Below are 18,691 nucleotides of genomic sequence, written 5' to 3'. Positions count from 1 at the left end.
GTCCCCAGACACGCTCTGCCCTCTGCTGTCTGAATGTCTCCCCCACAGACTCCACGAGCAGAATAAAATAGCTCTTTACAGTTGCTCCGTTTACAATAACTTGCAAAACAGAAATTGTTAATGGAACATTAGGGTTTTTTTTTTTTTGTTTTTTTTTTGTGGCCTTAAAATTTTATAGCTTTGTTCTCTTGGTGCTATAATTTTTGGTTATTTATTGTGGGTTTTTTTTTTGCTATGATGGTCTGACTTAAAAAGATGTCTTCTGATATGAATTTCAACTTTCTAGCTCCTAGTTTCTTACTCTTTATGAAAAAATAAAAAAAACAAACCTTTTTTTAGATACCCAACTTTGTTCATCTACTATAGCAAATCGTTATTTATTTATTTATTTATCTGATGGCCTTGGGTTTTAGAGATGCACAATCCACACAATCTAAAATGAATACACTGGGGTCTTGTCCTTTTTTTTTTTTTTTTTTTTTTTTGTATTTTTCCAAAGCTGGAAATGGGGAGAGACAGTCAGACAGACTCCCACATGCGCCCGACCGGGATCCACCCGGCACGCCCACCAGGGGGCGACGCTCTGCCCACCAAGGGGCGATGCTCTGTCCCTCTGGGGCGTCGCTCTGCCGCGACCAGAGCCACTCTAGCGCCTGAGGCAGAGGCCAAGGAGCCATCCCCAGCGCCCCGGCCATCTTTGCTCGAATGGAGCCTTGGCTGCGGGAGGGGAAGAGAGAGAGACAGAGAGGAAGGGGGGGGGTGAAGAAGCAAATGGGCACTTCTCCTGTGTGCCCTGGCCGAGAATCGAACCCGGGTCCCCCGCACGCCAGGCCAACGCTCTACCGCTGAGCCAACCGGCCAGGGCCGGTCTTGTCCTTTTAATTATTTAAAGCTGAGGTCTTCTCCTGGTCGCTGCATTGGCTGGCAACTCCCAAACAATAGGAACTCAACAGCAGTAAGGGGTGGACGTGCCTAAATTGTCACTGAGTTTAACAAGAAGGCTTTTCGTGTTTACTATATACATATATTCATCCTCATACATCACAGAAGCCAGGGGTAGTCCACTTTCTTATACCTACCGCCCACTTTTGTATCTCTGTCAGTAGTAAAATTTTCTAACCGCCCACCAGTTCTACAGTAATGGTGATTTACAAAGTAGGGAAGTAATTTTCCTTTATAAAATGTATAAAGCAGAGTTACATCAAGTTAAAGCATATAATAATAATTACTTACCAAGTACTTTATGTTGGATTTTCGCTAAGTTTGGCAGAATAAATCTTTATAAAACAACTTACTATGGTTAAATCTATCCTTTTATTTATACAATACTTTGGCTGCTCCGCTACTGCCCACCATGAAAGCTGGAACGCCCCCTAGTGGACGGTAGGGACCAGGTTGACTACCACTCACATAAGCAAACGAAACCATACAACCATGAGATAACCACTAAGCCTGAACATTATTACTTTTGAAGGTCTTTCAACATGTGTATTTTAAAAAAAATTTCTGTTTTTTTTTTTCCTTTCTTGCTCCATAATTTTGGATCATTTTCTTGACTTACTTGTTCAGAGATAGATAGAAAGTGATGAACTTGCTTTTGAAGACTTGCTTTTGCTTAGCTTTTGAAATAATGAAGTTTTGCTGAATGGAGCACTAAAAATGGAACCCGTGCGACAATGCTGTGTGCTCCCCGCGCTGACTAATCCATCTCCGCAGACAGTTGTTCGAAGTCCAAAAATGTTACTGAAATGAAGTTTTTTCAACCTGTGTGAGTGGATGATGGTGTGGTTTCCTGAAATAATCCTCTCATCTTTTAAGGCAGTTCTGACCCGGTTTGGGGAAGTATCTCTAATATCTTGTTCTGCCTCACTGACCTCCAGGCAGAAGAGCCAGAAATACCTGCATTGAACAGACAACTCTCATCTCCAGGCTCACAAAAGGGTCTGCTTCCTTTAAAAAGGAAATTGAAACTCATATCAGAAGCAGCCTTTTAAGTGATTTTTTTTTTAAACTTTCCATTTTAGAAGCCCGACAAATAGAAAGCAGGCCTCTGGAATAAATCAAGTGCCTCAGAAGAGTGCGTAAATCAAAGCCGATGACTGGACCTGCTTTTACCTCACCGCTGGTTATTTGTCAAGTCATAGGCGCTCGCCCCAGAAAGGAAAGCAGAAACACGTGTGGGGAGGCCGAGGGAAGGCTGGCTTCCAGAAACACAGAGCGATAGCCCACGGAAGAGAGGGGCGGGACAGTGAGGTACTCACACCAAGCAATAACACCGAGGTTTCATCCCACACTCTAAGTGCTGGGTAGGAGGATGGACATCTTCTAGTGGAAGATTTTATGATTGTTTTCAATTATTCAAATGTCCTTTGTGTTGTGAGAGAATGCATCCGTGCCTTTGCCTGGTAACCCACAGTGCCTCCCTATGGCAGGAGTGTATATATCACCACTCCATTGTCGTGTGGACAGTCTGAGAGTGAGCTTCAAGAGCTGTTGTGGGTTTGTCCCAACCCTCTGCTCCTTTTCCTCTGCTATGAGGATGGCATGTCTCAGAGGGGGCTCCACCTCCAGCCTGGATGTGGGCATGAAGACCAGGGGCAGAGCAGAGCCGACCCGGACCCACAGTAGACACGAAATGCGATCGGAAAATAAACTTTGTCATTATAAAACACTGAGATTGGGAGGGGAGAGCAGGGGACTCATTTGTTGCTGGAGCATAACTAAGTAAAACTTAACATTACTCAGACTAAGATGCGTTAGGTTAGATCTGGGGTGAGTCCGGCTTGACAGCAACCTCGGTAACTCTGGTTTGTTTGCGTGTCTGGCTTTAACTGATCTTCTCTGCATTAGCCATGGGAGACTGAAGCCCGCAACCCCGAGGCTATGGTGCACTTAGATATTTCATAGGGAAAGTCAAGGCAACAACTTGATGATAGTAGGCTATTAGGCAATGAGTATCTGCCATCATAAAAATAGCTTAGCCTTACAGAGAGACGGTATCAATCTATAGCACCGAGGTTGACAAACACTTTTTCTAAAGGGCCAGACTAAACATTTTAAGGTTTGAAGGCCGTACAATTTCTGTTGCAAGTGCTTAGGTCGCAAGTAAAAGCAACCATAGATAATAGAAAACACATGAATGTGGCTGTCAATAAAACTTTACTTACAAAAACAGGCAATGAACCAGATTTGGTCAGTAGGTTGACCCCTGCTATATCATAAGAAAACTTAAACACACACACATACACATACACGCGTGCGCACGCACACACACACAAATCCTAAAGCAAGCCTAATGTTTTACAAACATGTTTATATTGTTTCAAGATGAAAAGTTACACAATGGCTATTGAAGGGCATGGATAACTTCTTGGTTTCTCCATAAGTAAAACAGAGATAATAAAAGCCACTTCATAAAGGTTTTGTAGGAATTAATTAAGGTGAAATATAAAATGCCAGTGAATAAGAACAATTCTTGAGATAATCAAAGCACCTTTTTCTTCCTATAAATTAAAAGTCACCAGACAAAAGTATATCTATTTTCTAGTACATTTTCTGCCTGATTTAACATTTAAAATTTTTCTTCCAGCCTTCCTCTTGGAGTTCACCTTGTCCAAAAATATATACTAAAATACCTTCCCCTCCATTCTTTCCATTTCTTCTACTGCCAAAATAATGACCATGATCCTTAACAACCACAGTAAGTCTTTTCTGATCATGAGATGGATAATCTGATGTATCCACCATAATTCCTTTGTAAAACACCAAGGTAGATATGACTACCTTCCTCAGGAAATGGTATAAAAATAAAGGTAGAAATGCTTATTCACAGAGTAGGGGAGAATTTGAAGGCAAGTGAAATTGCTCTGAGGTGATCATGTGGCTGTGTGCTTAAACAGACATGTGGGGAAGGGAGTATAGAATAGAGAAGTGACTTACTATTCATTTAATCCTAAAGTTAACATAATTCTAGTGGTGGGTGGAAACAGTAGCATTTGCATCAGGCCTTGAATCACACTGTCTAGTGTTTCTGGGATGTGGACCAATTGCCTTGAAAATGTCTGGAGATGCTTGTTAAAATTATAGATTTCAGGGCTCCACTCATTGTAGACTGAGCATCCCTCGTTCTCTAAGAAGTTGAGCCTGGAACTGTGATATTTACCAAAGTCTCCTTACGATTCTGATATGAAGCCAAGTATGGGAACCTTCATATTAAAGGAATGTGAAGATCAGGCGTCCCCAAACTATAGTCTGCGGGCCGCATGCAGCCCCCTGAGGCCATTTATCCGGCCCCCCACCGCACTTCTGGAAGGGGCACCTCTTTCATTGGTGGTCAGTGAGAGGAGCACTGTATGTGGCGGCCCTCCAACGGTCTGAGGGACAGTAAACTGGCCCCCTATGTAAAAAGTTTGGGGACCCCTGGTGAAGATCATGAGAGATGTAAATAGTGATCACCACTGGTGTTTCCATGGCAGTGTGGGAAGACGCATCAGGACATATCTCATCCGGCAATAAGGTGACAGGCAGGCTGACATTTCTGGTGAGAAACTTCTCTCTCTTTCTACTTTGTACTTTTTTCTCAGCTGAGAACAGTATCTAATTCTGGGTTATCTGACTTTTCACACGCAAGACAGCACCAAATAAAAATGAGGTATCATTTTTCAAGAAAAAAAAATTGTCATTAAAATAATTGTTAATAAAATCATCATTAAGATATTTCAAAGAATGAATCAGATCTATGGTATGCATAAAAATCACTTTCGATACATTCAGTGTTGTATTTTGGTGTTCCTGAGGGCCAGCAATGCGGGGGAATGAAAATGTAACAGTGTGAGTTTGGGCATTAAAGGACAGAAGGATACTGGTACTACAAATTCCCACCATGAAAGAATGTCATTTAGACCAGGAGTTCTCCATTCTTCATCCTCACTGGCCCTTTTCAGTATCTTGTAAAATTACAGCAGCTACATCGGGATGTCTCTACAACAGGGGTCCCCAAACTTTTTACACAGGGAGCCAGTTCACTGTCCCTCAGACCGTTGGAGGGCCGGACTATAAAAAAAAAACCTATGAACAAATCCCTATGCACACTGTACATATCTTACTTTAAAGTAAAACAAAACAAAACAAAACAAAACAAAAAAACAGGAACAAATACAATATTTAAAATAAAGAACAAGTAAATTTAAATCAACAAACTGACCAGTATTTTAATGGGAACTGTGGGCCTGCTTTTGGCCAATGAGATAGTCAATGTGCTCCTCTCACTGACCACCAATGAAAGAGGTGCCCCTTCCGGAAGTGTGGCAGGGGCCGGATAAATGGCCCCTCAGGGGGGCTGCATGCGGCCCGCGGCCCATAGTTTGGGGACCCCTGCTCTACAACATGGCGACTTTCAGGTTTCTGCATTTTTCTCTTCGTCCCTCAGAAGAGTTTTATTATCACAGGCCCAAGCTAAGCCTTGCACATAAAGCACATCATCAATTTGCATCGGGCCCTGACTGTTCATGTTGACAGCCAAATGATCACGAGTGGAACTGGGCCATTGTTTCCTCCCACGGATTTTAGTGCCCTGCTTGTTAGGTTGTCTAAAAGCTGCCCATACTCACCCACCCAGAGCTGCCTTCAGACCTCAAATTCATCATGAAATAATTCGATCTCCTTGACTACCGACAATAATGAATTAACTTCATATATAGCTGTCAAAATGATGGTGTGTTTAGCTATCTGAATAACCCAGCAGGAAGGGGAGGAGAGAGTGAGGAAACTGTGAAATTAAGTAGAGTCTCAAACTAAACACACTCTGGTAAAGGATAAATTTCTGTCTATCAATACATCTCATTGAACAGTTTTACAGAATCCTCAAATCTAGTTTCTTTTAGAAAGGTAGTCTCTAATATCTCTTGTCAATCAAATGCATTCTTCAGTATTTTAAAGCAACAATATTAATTTATCATTTTCTTTGTAATGAAGAGTCTAGACAAAGGGAACATGGACCAAACATTTGCATACAAGGGCATAGGGCTTATACACTTCCACTGATCTATCATATTCCACATTATTTTCTATTTATTACTCATCTGTCTACCCCCCCTCACTGAACCCGGATTTCAGTTTCTGTCAGAGTTGTGGCCTGTGGTCTGAACTGTCTTCACCGGGAAATTAAAAGGCATTGGTTCCTGAGTCACAGCACCAGCTAGTGCACTGGGGCCACTAATGATGGGTCTAGCAAAGCTCCCTGCCAATCATACAGCAACACTTCCTGTCAAAACCACCTCCAAAATATTGACAAGGATGGTCTGCAAAAAGCTTTACAACACGCAGACCCATCCACTCACTGGGTAATGAAAGGTATAGTCATTCTTGAAGCCAGAGAAGGGAAGTTAGGTCAGTCTCAGAGGGATGGCTTTGTGTTTACCCCTTCTTCCTAGACCAAAGCATGATGGAGGGACTATGGATTGATTTGGAACACCATCTAGTGAAGGATTTGAGGAAGTGCATGAACACAGAAAAATCCCAAGTCAAATTCTGATTCAACTGATTAAACCCTCCCTTTCAGATTATTTTAAATGGTTCTGAAATTATGACAGTGTGATTTTTTTTTTTTTTTTTTAAGTTCGGGCCAAAACAGAACAGAATGACCAGTGTGTACTCTAGCACAAACCAGATTCAGCAAATAACCTCGCCTGCCTCTCGGGATAGAATGGCCATTTTCCTACAGTAAGAATGGAAGATAGGCCCAAGAAGCCAGCCGGATTGATGGGCTACTTCTGCCAGAAAGTGAGCATCTGGGAATGGCACCAAAGGCTTTGGGAAGGATGATGCCAGGGCACCCAGATCTTTAGACAGGCATCTATCCACCATGGCGTTTTCCGTTAAACAGGTGTCAGAGGCCTTCGCTATCAAAAAGTTAAACATTTTTCTGGAACTCAATAGCTTTTATCGCCAGAAATAGGTGCCTATTTCACAGTGTGCTGCACACAGAAAGCACTCAATAAATACAACGTTCAATAACTAGAGGTGGCAGCCGGAATTTTTAACCAGGGAAGAAGGTTGAATTTAGTTCAACTATTAAATTTTAAATTCTTCTGTAAAAAAACTGTGTCATTTATTTCTCCTTCCATGCCTGCCCTTTGAACTTCTCAACTCTACATTTCAATGTCAACAGCACCACCCCCCATCTTGGCACCATGATCAATGTGCTCCTGACATTGAATAATGAGGCCATCTCTAAACTTCCCAAGGTGGTGGGGGAGAGCAAGAAAGCAGAACAACAAAGCCCCAAGCTCGACACTGTGGTGCTTTTTACTACAATTAACTATCGATAGTTTCTAATGAATCTTTGTCCATCTTACTTTGACTCTCAGAAAACCTCACTTCACCACTCTTGCTGGCTTTGGCATTTCGAGCTACAGCTCTGAGGTTGCACAGTGAGTCTGCCATTTGGGGTATCACAGTTTCCATGAGAAACTGACAGTGGTTACTCTCAATGAAAGCAAATGCTGTGTTTGTGTTGTTCATGTTGCCAGGTTTTCCCTTTAAATGAAGAAAGCAAGCCTCCATAAGGTTTCCTAGAGGCCTTTGGAAAGATAATGACCTTCCATCAGACCTTGGTCTTCTCTCCCTAACCAGGAGAAAAGACTGGACTAAATGCCGGGCGCTTCTCACTCTCTCTTTCCGACTCTTCCACTGCTTGACAAATGTCTAGTTAGCTGTCCCTATCTAAATCTAGCCATGCACTGGCTAATCCACATTTATTTTTAAGAACAAGTGACCCTACAACGTTTCTTCAAGAAGCCAACATTTCAAACATTTTAACTGTTCTTTTTTTATATATTTATTTGTGATCCTTTCACTAACAGGGAGGGAAAATTTTTCCCTGGCACTGAATTCTCAGTCTGTTGGGCAATACCTGAAAAACACCTGCAGGCAGGCGGGATGGTGACATGCTCTACTTAGGGTTTTTTAGAACTCCACAGTCCATTGTCACTTGTTCTAGTTCAGCATTTGACACACACACACACACACACACACACACACACACACACACAGCCAGTGAAGTACTCCAATGAGGAATGATTAGGAAAAGCATATTACCTTCTCAGGGAGAGGTGAGAAAACAGGAGAATGACTATCATACAAAGCAAAATGGGTTAAATATCGTAACTGAAGAACAAAATGTGATGGAGATTTAAGACATGGTGTTGTGTAGCCGATGACCATGGGTGGTGGAAAAGGACGCCTTGGACAGGAGATTCTGTACTCTAGGCATGGGTCCAGTACATTTCACTGGCACTAATTTCTCTGGTCATTAGACAACTACAGACAGTCTATTTTATAAATGCAACATAGTGGCTGGAGTGGCCCAAGTGGGTGTGATGCATTATCAGCATCCTGGGTGCCACTTGCATTGTGGGTCTCAGCTTAGGTTTCCAAAAGGCCAAGTCTACCGAGAGAGCCAAACAATATTCTAAAGGTAAGCTTGTATGAAGGGTCATTGTGGCCATTGGGAGGGTATCAGTTTCTGTTTTCAAATGATAGAAAAGCTTACTGGATAAAAATTCCCATCTCTCCCTTCCTTTCCTCCTGATGCCAATCTCTTGCTACAATTGCTACAACAAATTGCCAATATTTGCAACACATGTACACACACAGAACACACAATATGCACATGCAGATATGTAATATGCTTTGTGATTTCATATTGCTTGATTTAATCTTCTTCAAACTAAGTTATTTTCAGTTTGACTCAAAATAAGTACTATTTCATTTGCCCGACTTAGCTTTTTTTTTTAAGTCAAAGGAGGGGAGATAGAGAAACAGACTCCTGCATGCTGGCTAAGACCTACCTGGCAAGGCCCCTCTGGGGGATGCTCTGCCCATCTGGGACTCATTGCTGGTTGCTTGGCAGCCTAGCTATTTTTAGCAACTGAGGGGTGGACTCCATTGAGCCATCCTCAGTGCCCGGGGTCAACTCGCTCAAACCAATTAAGCTACGGCTGTGGGAGGAGAAAAGAGAGAGAAGGCTGGTGGAGAAGCAGATGGTTGCTTCTCTGGTGTGCCCTGACTAGAATCAAACCTTGGATAACTGCTCACTGATGCTCTACAACTGAGCCAACTGACCAGGGCTGAGAGCTTATTTTTTTTATTTATAATGAACATCAGTCCCTTATAGAGCCTACAATAAATAGAAAATTATATATTTTACACATTTTTGGAGGACACAGGACATCTTCTGCACCACAAGATCAACTTTTGTAGCAAATGTAAGAGGATGCGTGTTTTGGTGGGGAAAGAAGTAAAGAGTTATTTCTTAGGCAAACTGAATATACCAAGTGAAACCAAAAAAAAAAATAATAAAAAAAAATAAATAAAAGAGTTCTCCAGATTTTGAATGAAGGTATCTGTGGAAATTAGGCAAATGTGAAAATTTAAAGAGAAATTATTTGAGGGATTATCTTCTTCCCTCCCCCAAACTTTTTCGTACAATCGATATATGAATGGAGAAATTCAAATTTCTAGTGCACTGCAACCCCCCTCCTCTAATGGTCTTACTGTTTCACTGTTCACAGTTCTAGAGGAAAATGCTTTGGAAACTTTTTCACAGGTTTTTGTCATGGCCCAGAGTAGAAAAAAATGGCATGAAAAAAAAATCAACATTATTGAAATTTACATAATACTCAAAGTAATCTTTAGATTCAATACAATTTCTATCAAGATACCAATGGCGTATTTCACAGAACTAGAAGAAATATTCCAAAAATTCATATGGAATCACAAAAGACCCTGAATAGCTACAGCAATCTTGAGAAAGAAGGACAGAGTTGAAAGAATTATGCTAGCTGATATCAAACTATATCACAAGGCCATAGTAATCAAAACAGCATGGTACTGGAATAAAAGCAGACATATAAATCAATGGAACAGAACAGATAGCCCAGAAATATAAACCCACTCCTTTATAGTCAATTAATATTTGAAAAAGGAAGCAAAAACATACAATGTGGTAAATATAGTCTATTCGATAAATGATGTTGGGAAATTTGGACAGATACATTCCAAAAAATGAAATAAAACTAGACTACTTTCTTACACAAGAATAAATTCCAAATGGATTAAAGACTTAAATATTAGACTCAAAACCATAACAACTCCAGAAGAAAACATCGGCAGTAAAATCTTGGACATTTTCTCATAGTGATATTTTTTTCTGATATATTTTCTTGGGCAAGGTAAACATAAGAAAAAACCACACAAACAGGACTGCATCAAACTAAAAGGTTTCTGCACAGCAAAGGAAACCATCAACAAAATAACAAGACGACCCACCGAGTGGGAGAACATATTCACCTGTATATCTGTTAAGGGGTTAATATCCAAAATTTACAAAGAACTTACAAAACTCAACACCAAAAACCCCCCAAATAATCTAATTTAAAAAAATGGGCAAAGGACCTGAATGGGCGCAGTTTCCTTCACAGAGAAACTTGAGCAAAAGATGCAGTGCTGGTGTGGTCCTGCTCATCTGGCTCTCTCTGGTAATTTCAGGGTTATTACCCTTGGGGTTTTCTCCTTTTAAATTTAACGGAGGCCCTCTTCACAAACTGAGTACTAGTGCAGGCTGGCATGAGACAGAGCTTAACTTTCTTTCATTTCAGACATGCAGGGCCTACCACTGCCTACCTGACAGTTACAAGGTGCATTTTAACCATAAAATCCATTTAAGTGGGCACTTTTCAGATGCAGTCAAACATCTTGCTGCTTTCAGGTTCTCATTCATGTTCAGGGTTCACGTTCACATTCAGTTCATGTTGTGGCTCAGAGTCTGGTTCCGATTCCGGTAATGAGGATGGTCAGAGCCCCATTCTGCATTGATTGAATCATAAAATCAATGTATATCATTAAACAGCTTTTCCACGCCAAGCTGCCTAGCATACTGCCAAGGTAATTTTTCTTTTGTTGTTTGAAAAGAAAAACGTCCTGGCCTGACAGCTTGGTTGGTTGGAGCGTCGTCCCGGAGTGAGGAGCTTGCCGGTTCAGTTTCCGGTCGGGGCACATCCAGGGGCAGCTGGGTGTTCCTCTCTCTCTCCCTGCCTCTCTTTCTCTCTCAAGAGACCTTTTGTGAAATCTTCCGAGTTTGTAATGCTCCTCTGATGACAACCTTTAGGTAAAAACCTTAGTTTGTTTAAAACTCTAAACTAAAAGAATCTCCCTTAAACTGCAATGAGCACACTCTCAATTAGATGTCAGTTGTCAACTGTCAACTATAAGACCTGAGCCCGAGTCACAGCTGTGGTAGATAAAGCTAAAGCCTAGCCAGGAACGAGACCTTCAACTTAAATTTGATCTTGACCTTCAACTTTGAACTTGAGCTTGATTTTGAACTTGGACTTCACTTTGAACTTGAACCGGACTTTGAACTTGAGCTTGACTTTGACCTTGAACTTAACCATTCAAGTTCTCCTTCACATTCAGGTTTTCATTCACATTCACATTCACATTCATGTTCACCACAGCCGAGTCCGGCTGTGGTTCCGGCTGAGGCCGTGGCTGTGGCGGCCGTGGCTGTGGTGGCCGTGGCTGTGGCGGCTGCGGCTCTGGCTCTGGCTCAGGGTCAGGGTCTGGCTCCAACTCAGTGTCTTACACTTGACAGTTGACAGCTGACATCTGATTAACCGGCTGTCAGTTTCACTTTGTGAGAGAAACCGGCCTCCATCCGGCTGTACGGAAGGGCAAGTGCTCAGAGCAGACGGCGTTTCAGCAGTAAGGAGGCGCATTTTAAGGTCTCCATTTCTTTCTTTCTTTTTTTTGGTATTTTTCTTTTTTCTTTTTTTTTTTTTTTTTCATTTTTCTGAAGCTGGAAACGGGGAGAGACAGTCAGACAGACTCCCGCATGCGCCCAACCGGGATCCACCCGGCACGCCCACCAGGGGCGAAGCTCTGCCCACCAGGGGGCGTCGCTCTGTTGCGACCAGAGCCACTCTAGTGCCTGAGGCAGAGGCCAAGGAGCCATCCCCAGCGCCCAGGCCATCTTTGCTCCAATGGAGCCTCGGCTGCGGGAGGGGAAGAGAGAGACAGAGAGGAAGTAGGGAGGGGGTGGAGAAGCAAATGGGCGCTTCTCCTGTGTGCCCTGGCCAGGAATCGAACCCGGGACTTCTGCACGCCAGGCCGACGCTCTACCACTGAGCCAACTGCCCAGGACAAGGTCCCCATTTCTTTACCAGGTAACTGGTCCTGTGAATTCTCAGAGCCCCATCTAGCTGCACCCTAACCGCCTGCATTAATATAGTCATAGAATCAATGTATATTATTAAATGCTTTTTCCATGCCAAGTTGCTTTGCATGCTGCCAAAGTTATCTTTCTTTTCTTGCTTAAAACACACACATACACACACACACACACACACACACACTCACACACATTTGGAGACCTTTTGTAAAGTCTTCTGAGTTTGTAATGCTTGTCTAGCCAAAACTTTTAGGAAAAACGTTAGCTTGTTTCAAAACTGAACTTCTAAAAAAAAAAATCCTCTTCCTTAAACTGAAATGGACACACCCTTAATTAGATGTCAAGTGTCAAATGTAAAAACCTGAGCCGAGCCCGATCCCGAGCCCGAGCCAAGGCCACAGCCGCAGATGGAGCTAAAGTTGCAATGTGAACGTGACTGTGGCCTTGAAGCCAAACATACCCATGAACTTGACCTGAACTTGACTTTGAACTTGGACCTGACTTTGAACTTGGACCTTGAACTTGATGTTCAGGTTCTCGTTCACGTTCATGTTCACCTTTAGCTTCATGTTGCGGCTCCGCGTCCGGCTTCCGGCTGAGGCCGCGAGTGTGGCTGCGGCTCCAGCTTAGGCTCCCGGCTGCGGCTCTGACGCCGGCTCAGGCTCAGGTTCTTACATTTGACATCCGACTAAGGGTCTGTTGATTTCACTTGAAGGGGTACAAAGTGACAGGAAGAACAGTGGAGTCTGTGCCACAGCCAACCTCAGCTTGTAGATAAAATCACTACCGTTACTGTGAATTCATGCTAGCTCTGGAGATAAGGAGGCCACGGGACACTATTTGGTTGTTGACACCAACAGAACCGCCACTCAGAAACCCATTTTCAAAACATTATACGTGATTCTCTCCTAACCTCATCCCCTTACACCTCTGAGAGCGGCAGGAAATGACCGTGGGAGCACACTCCACAGAGGAATGACAGTAGTGAAAAGCCACAGGAGGGCTCCACGAGACATTCCCCCATTACTGAGTTTATTTTTGAGCTTCTAGAATGCATTAGAATCCAAACATTGGCTTGTTAATGTTTGAAAGATGTTAATGACCTGTTAAACCACGTGTCTGCTCTATTTAATAGAATGATTATTTCTTAAAGTCTCAAAAATAAGTGCTAAGAAAGGTGGATGGAAATCAAACTAATGTAAGTGGGCGCCCACTCACACTGGCAGGACCCCTGAACTCAGGTGAAAACGGAGAACCTTCATTCTCAATGGCTTAGAACACACCCCCATTACATACATAAGTGTTAAACTTCAAATACATTCAGATTCCTAAAGGAGAGTCTCAACAGGCATCTTCCTAAACCAACTTCTCTTTAAAAACAACTGTCACTGACAATAGAGAAATGCAATGTTTTCTCTTATTGGTGAGACAGTGATTTACCACCTCTCTGATATCAATCTGCTAAGTAACCTTGTGAAATGTTAACCGCACTCCACAGACCCACCCATGATTGCATTCAAGTGGAAGGAAATTGCCTTCAGCTTGGGAACGGAGACAGTCCTGATTTACGCTATGTGCTCTGTACAGAACAGCATTTTCTTCGCTGACATTTAGGCCTTTGGTTTAGAAGTCCTTCTTCAAAGGAAGCGTTCCTAGTTCCAAATATATCTCTAAAAACACCAGTGACATGTTGCATTTTGCTTATTTATCGTAGTTGACTGGGCAGTTTTCCTACTTATTTCTCTTTAAATTTTCTTTCTTTCTTTCTTTCTTTCTTTCTTTCTTTCTTTCTTTCTTTCTTTCTTTCTTTCTTTCTCTCTTTCTTTCTTTCTTATTATTTGTTTTTTACAGAAAACAGAGTATAACGCTCTCCCAGGTAGTTATTTACAATCTAAAAAGAAACCAAATTCCTTCTGTTAAGGGAGGATGGTGTCTCATGGAAGAATGATTAATGAGAAACCCTTTCGCCCACCCACCACCATTGCGTTCATCCTACAAAACGAAGACCAACAGACCTTAAGGATAATGATGAGTCCTTCTCCTGAGCAGTATTTAATTTCGTCCTTTTAACCCCATGAGTACCTGTGGGATGAGGCTACCAGGAGGTCCCGACTGACGTTTGGGTAATAATTTGAGGAAAGCAATATGAACTGAATAGCTCAAATACAAACTGCCACAAAAAGCAAACTATGAAAATCTCATTTGCTTCTTAACTATTAAACCTGTAAGAGGGTGTGTTTCTATGTAAGCTTTTGCTAATTGATAAGTTGCAGGATGTTTCCTTGTACATTTTAATCCACTCAAGAGGACCTTGACTAATCCGAGAAGAGGAAGCAGTTGTTTAAAATGACATCACTATTTAGTAAGGAGTGCCTGAAAAGGCACGGCCACCCACAGAACTTCTCCAGGGGGCCTGAGGGCCACTTGCATCACCAACTTTATTCTAGATCTTTCACCTTCAAGCGATAAACTCAATAGTGACACGCAGACTCTGGTGGAAAAGCATCTGATTGGTATGTGGCCTCCAGATGAGTCAAGACTCTTTCAATAAAAAGAGGAAAGGAGCCTGAACAGGTGGTGGCACAGTGGATAGAGCGTCGGACTGGGATGTGGAGGACCCAGGTTCGAGACCCCAAGGTTGCCAGCTTGAGCGTGGGCTCACCTGGTTTGAGCAAAGCTCATCAGCTTGGACCCAAGGTCGCTGGCTTGAGCAAGGGGTTACTCGGTCAGCTGAAGGCCCGCAGTCAAGGCACATATGAGAAAGCAACCAATGAACAACTAAGGTGTCGCAACGAAAAACTAATAATTGATGCTTCTCATCTCTCTACCTTCCTGTCTGTCTGTCCCTATCTATCCCTCTCTCTGACTCTCTCTCTGTCTCTGTAAAAAAAAAAAAAAAAAAAAAGAGGAAAGGAAGTATGACTCTATCCTTTGCCTCCTTCTCCCTGGGTGACAAGTCCAGGGTAGTGTAAGGGGCAGGAAGTCCACCATTTATTTTTATCAGGACATGCAAGACTTTTGCGGGGCAAACTATATACTTTTGTCCAACTGGTAAAATAAAAGTTATCGAGTAGTATTATCTAACCAACCCCTTCAGGAAAGAGAAACAGTGTCTGTTTGTGATGTGCTTTGGGATTCTATATATTTAGCCACGATGATAAGCGCTCTCAAGCCTGTGACCTACAGGGACGTGGTAATAAAAACAGTTCCACAGGAATGCCGATGCCAAACTGACTCTGCAGGCCCTGGGAGCATCAAGGACGTGGAGTCCAGCGTCTACAGTGAAGCCGGCAGATGATAAAGAGTGTATTATCTCAATGGCTAAATATTTAAGCTTCATGGAGTGGAAGATATTTGACTGTAAATAAGCCAAGAATATAAAATTAAAAGAAAAAAAAAAAAACAACAACCCTGCCTGTGAAATTATACTGCAGATATAAAATCTCAACTGCTTGAGAGCGCCAGTTTTTTTTTTGTTTTTTTTTTTAAAGCTGCGGTTGACGGAACAAATTAAGCAGTGAGATGTTTACTATGTTTAACAGAGAAAAACTGGCAAATGTAGACGATGTAATTACCCAGCATGTTTTTCTCAAAATGAATCTTAACTTCTGTGCTATGAGGAGGCAGCTCGGCAAGACTCCGGTTTATTTCTCTTTCTTTCTTCTTCTTTTGTTTTCTCCCCCTTCTGAAAACTAGTTTCTCATATGCTTGAGAAGAATGAAAAATTCTGTTTCAATAATTGATAAGATGGTCAAATATCAAAATACAGAGAGACTGTCACTGACAAAGGGGACAAAAAGGGAGAGTACTTCACTGTCACCATCTCTGAAGAGGCTTTTCTGGATGAATACTGTTTGAGCCAGCAAGACAGTAAGAGGAGTTGAATTCCCTCCCCCAAGGCAAAACTTTACCTTACTGTACCTAATCTCCCCACGAGACCTGTCTTATTTCTTTTTTTTTTTTTTTTTTTTTTTAATTTTTCTGAAGCTGGAAACAGGGAGAGACAGTCAGACAGACTCCCGCATGCGCCCGACCGGGATCCACTCGGCACGGGCGTCGCCATATTGCGACCAGAGCCACTCTAGCGCCTGAGGCAGAGGCCACAGAGCCATGCCCAGCGCCCGGGCCATCTTTGCTCCAATGGAGCCTTGGCTGCGGGAGGGGAAGAGAGAGACAGAGAGGAAAGCGCGGCGGAGGGGTGGAGAAGCAAACGGGCGCTTCTCCTATGTGCCCTGGCCGGGAATCGAACCCGGGTCCTCCGCACGCTAGGCCGACGCTCTACCGCTGAGCCAACCGGCCAGGGCGGGTTTTGTTTTTTTATTTATCTATTCTTTCTTTAAAAAAAATTTTTTTTTTTATCAAGTGGGAGGAGAGAGGTAGGGAGGCAGAGACAGACTCCTGCATGCGCCCGGACCAGGATCCACCAGGCAAGCCCCCTACAGGGCGATGCTCTGCCCACCAGGGGGCGATGCTCTGCCCACCAGGGGCGATGTTCTGCCCACCAGGGGGCGATGCTCTGCCCATCCTGGGCGTCACCATGTTGCGACCAGAGCCACTCTAGCGCCTGGGGCAGAGGCCACAGAGCCATCCCCAGCGCCCGGGCCATCTTTGCTCCAATGGAGCCTCGGCTGCGGGAGGGGAAGAGAGAGACAGAGAGGGAAAGCGCGGTGGAGGGGTGGAGAAGCAAATGGGCGCTTCTCCTGTGTGCCCTGGCCGGGAATCGAACCCCGGTCCTCCGCACGCTAGGCCGACGCTCTACCGCTGAGCCAACCGGCCAGGGCGAGACCTGTCTTATTTCTAATGGGAGGTAATAATTATTTATTGACTTGATGGCATCTACAGAGAGGTTGACATGATCAAAATCATCGTCCTGATTTATTAAGGAACCTGGATGTTGTTGTTGATGTCGTTATTAAATGGCGATAATAAAAGAGCTCAGTTCCCATTAGCTCTTGGTAGAAGATAACCATTATAAATAATTTTAAATTTCTACAGAGTAAAACTTCTAATGAGTCAAAAAGTTCTCTAAGCTAGCACCTGAGTAAATACAAAGACGACTAGTCACACACTCAAAAATATATGAAGCTCAAGTCTAGGTGACGGTTACTTCTCTCCTTGGGGCAGCTCTTAGGCCTGTCCTGGGAGGGCCATCTCCTTTGCATTACTCTTATGACAGGCAATTGTCAGTTGTTTTTGTTAGGGTGTGACTGTTGTAGGAAATAATACTTGCTAAATGATGCTAATGTTATAGTTATCTATATGTTTGTATATTTGCCTGTATTTATATGTATATACATGTATATGTATATACACATATGTATATATGTATATATACTTGTATTTCTCTGTATCCTAATAAGTCTAATGAGCTTATTAGATTATAAGCTCACTGAGAACAGAGAGCCCTCCTAGAACACTGCCTGACATATTAGAAGTGCTCAATAAATATTTGTTAAATGACTGAGTGAATGAAATAAAAGCTGAATGTCTAGAAGCATATGTCATGATAGAAAATGATTTAAACATGTGCTAAAGTACGCTCTCTTTTCCCATTAAAAGAGAGGTAATCGTCTGTCTAACCAACACTTATATATAAAGAGTCCCAAGTCAACCTTAAATGGTTGATACCTTTGTGTGAGCCACTGTTACATCACTGGTAGACTTCCACAAGTCTTGTCCCATAGGGATATGAAGACCTCAGCTTCTAGATCACCCACAGTGTCACCTTACTTAGGCCTGGCAGCAGAGACCCAGAACTATACAGGAGACACTTGCCCCTCCACTCACTGAACAAGAGGGGCTTCATGAAATGCACTGACAGCACAGAACCAGGAATGGCAGAGAGGAAAAGGCTCATCACATTTTTGCACACATAACCAAGAGGCATTTGTTTTCACTTTGGTCTTTGATATAATCAACTTTTCATGGACCGTGTAGACAACACGTACCTTGGTGACAAGAAGGACTAAATCGGCCCTGGCCAGTTGGCTCAGTGGTAGAGCGTCGGCCTGGTGTGCAGGAGTCCCAGGTTCAATTCCCAGCCAGGGCACACAGGAGAAGCACCCATCTGCTTCTCCACCCCTCCCCTTCTCCTTCCTCTCTGTCTCTTTCTTCCCTTCCCACAGCCAAGGCTCCATTGGAGCAAAGATGGCCTGGGCACTGAGGATGGCTCCATGGCCTCTGCCTCAGGTGCTAGAATGGCTCTGGTTGCAACAGAGCAACCCTCAGATGGGCAGAGCATCGCCCCCTGGTGGGCATGCCGGGTGGATCTCGGTCAGGCTCATGCAGCAGTCTGACTGCCTCCCCGTTTCCAGCTTTGGAAAAATACAAAAAAATAAAAAAAGAAAGACTAAATCCTGGCTCCACTAAAACTGTACCTAATTAACTAAGCCTCATTTTTCTCCTATGTAAGATAGAACCAATGAGAAAAAAAAACTGACTTTATAGAATTCTAAAGCAAGT

General features: G+C 43.0%; 1 protein-coding gene across 2 annotated transcripts in view; it reads right to left on the bottom strand.

Moving 5' to 3' along the window:
- The window catches only part of GADL1 (glutamate decarboxylase like 1), a 190,167-nt gene that overhangs the window by 28,317 nt on the left and 143,159 nt on the right, over positions 1-18,691 (bottom strand). The window lies entirely within an intron of this gene.

This window comes from Saccopteryx bilineata, chromosome 10 (genome assembly GCF_036850765.1).
Source record: "Saccopteryx bilineata isolate mSacBil1 chromosome 10, mSacBil1_pri_phased_curated, whole genome shotgun sequence".
Taxonomy (NCBI): Eukaryota; Metazoa; Chordata; class Mammalia; order Chiroptera; family Emballonuridae; genus Saccopteryx; species Saccopteryx bilineata.
The sequence above is the reverse complement of the archived record's forward strand: the minus strand, read 5'-3'. Positions and strand labels throughout refer to the sequence as shown.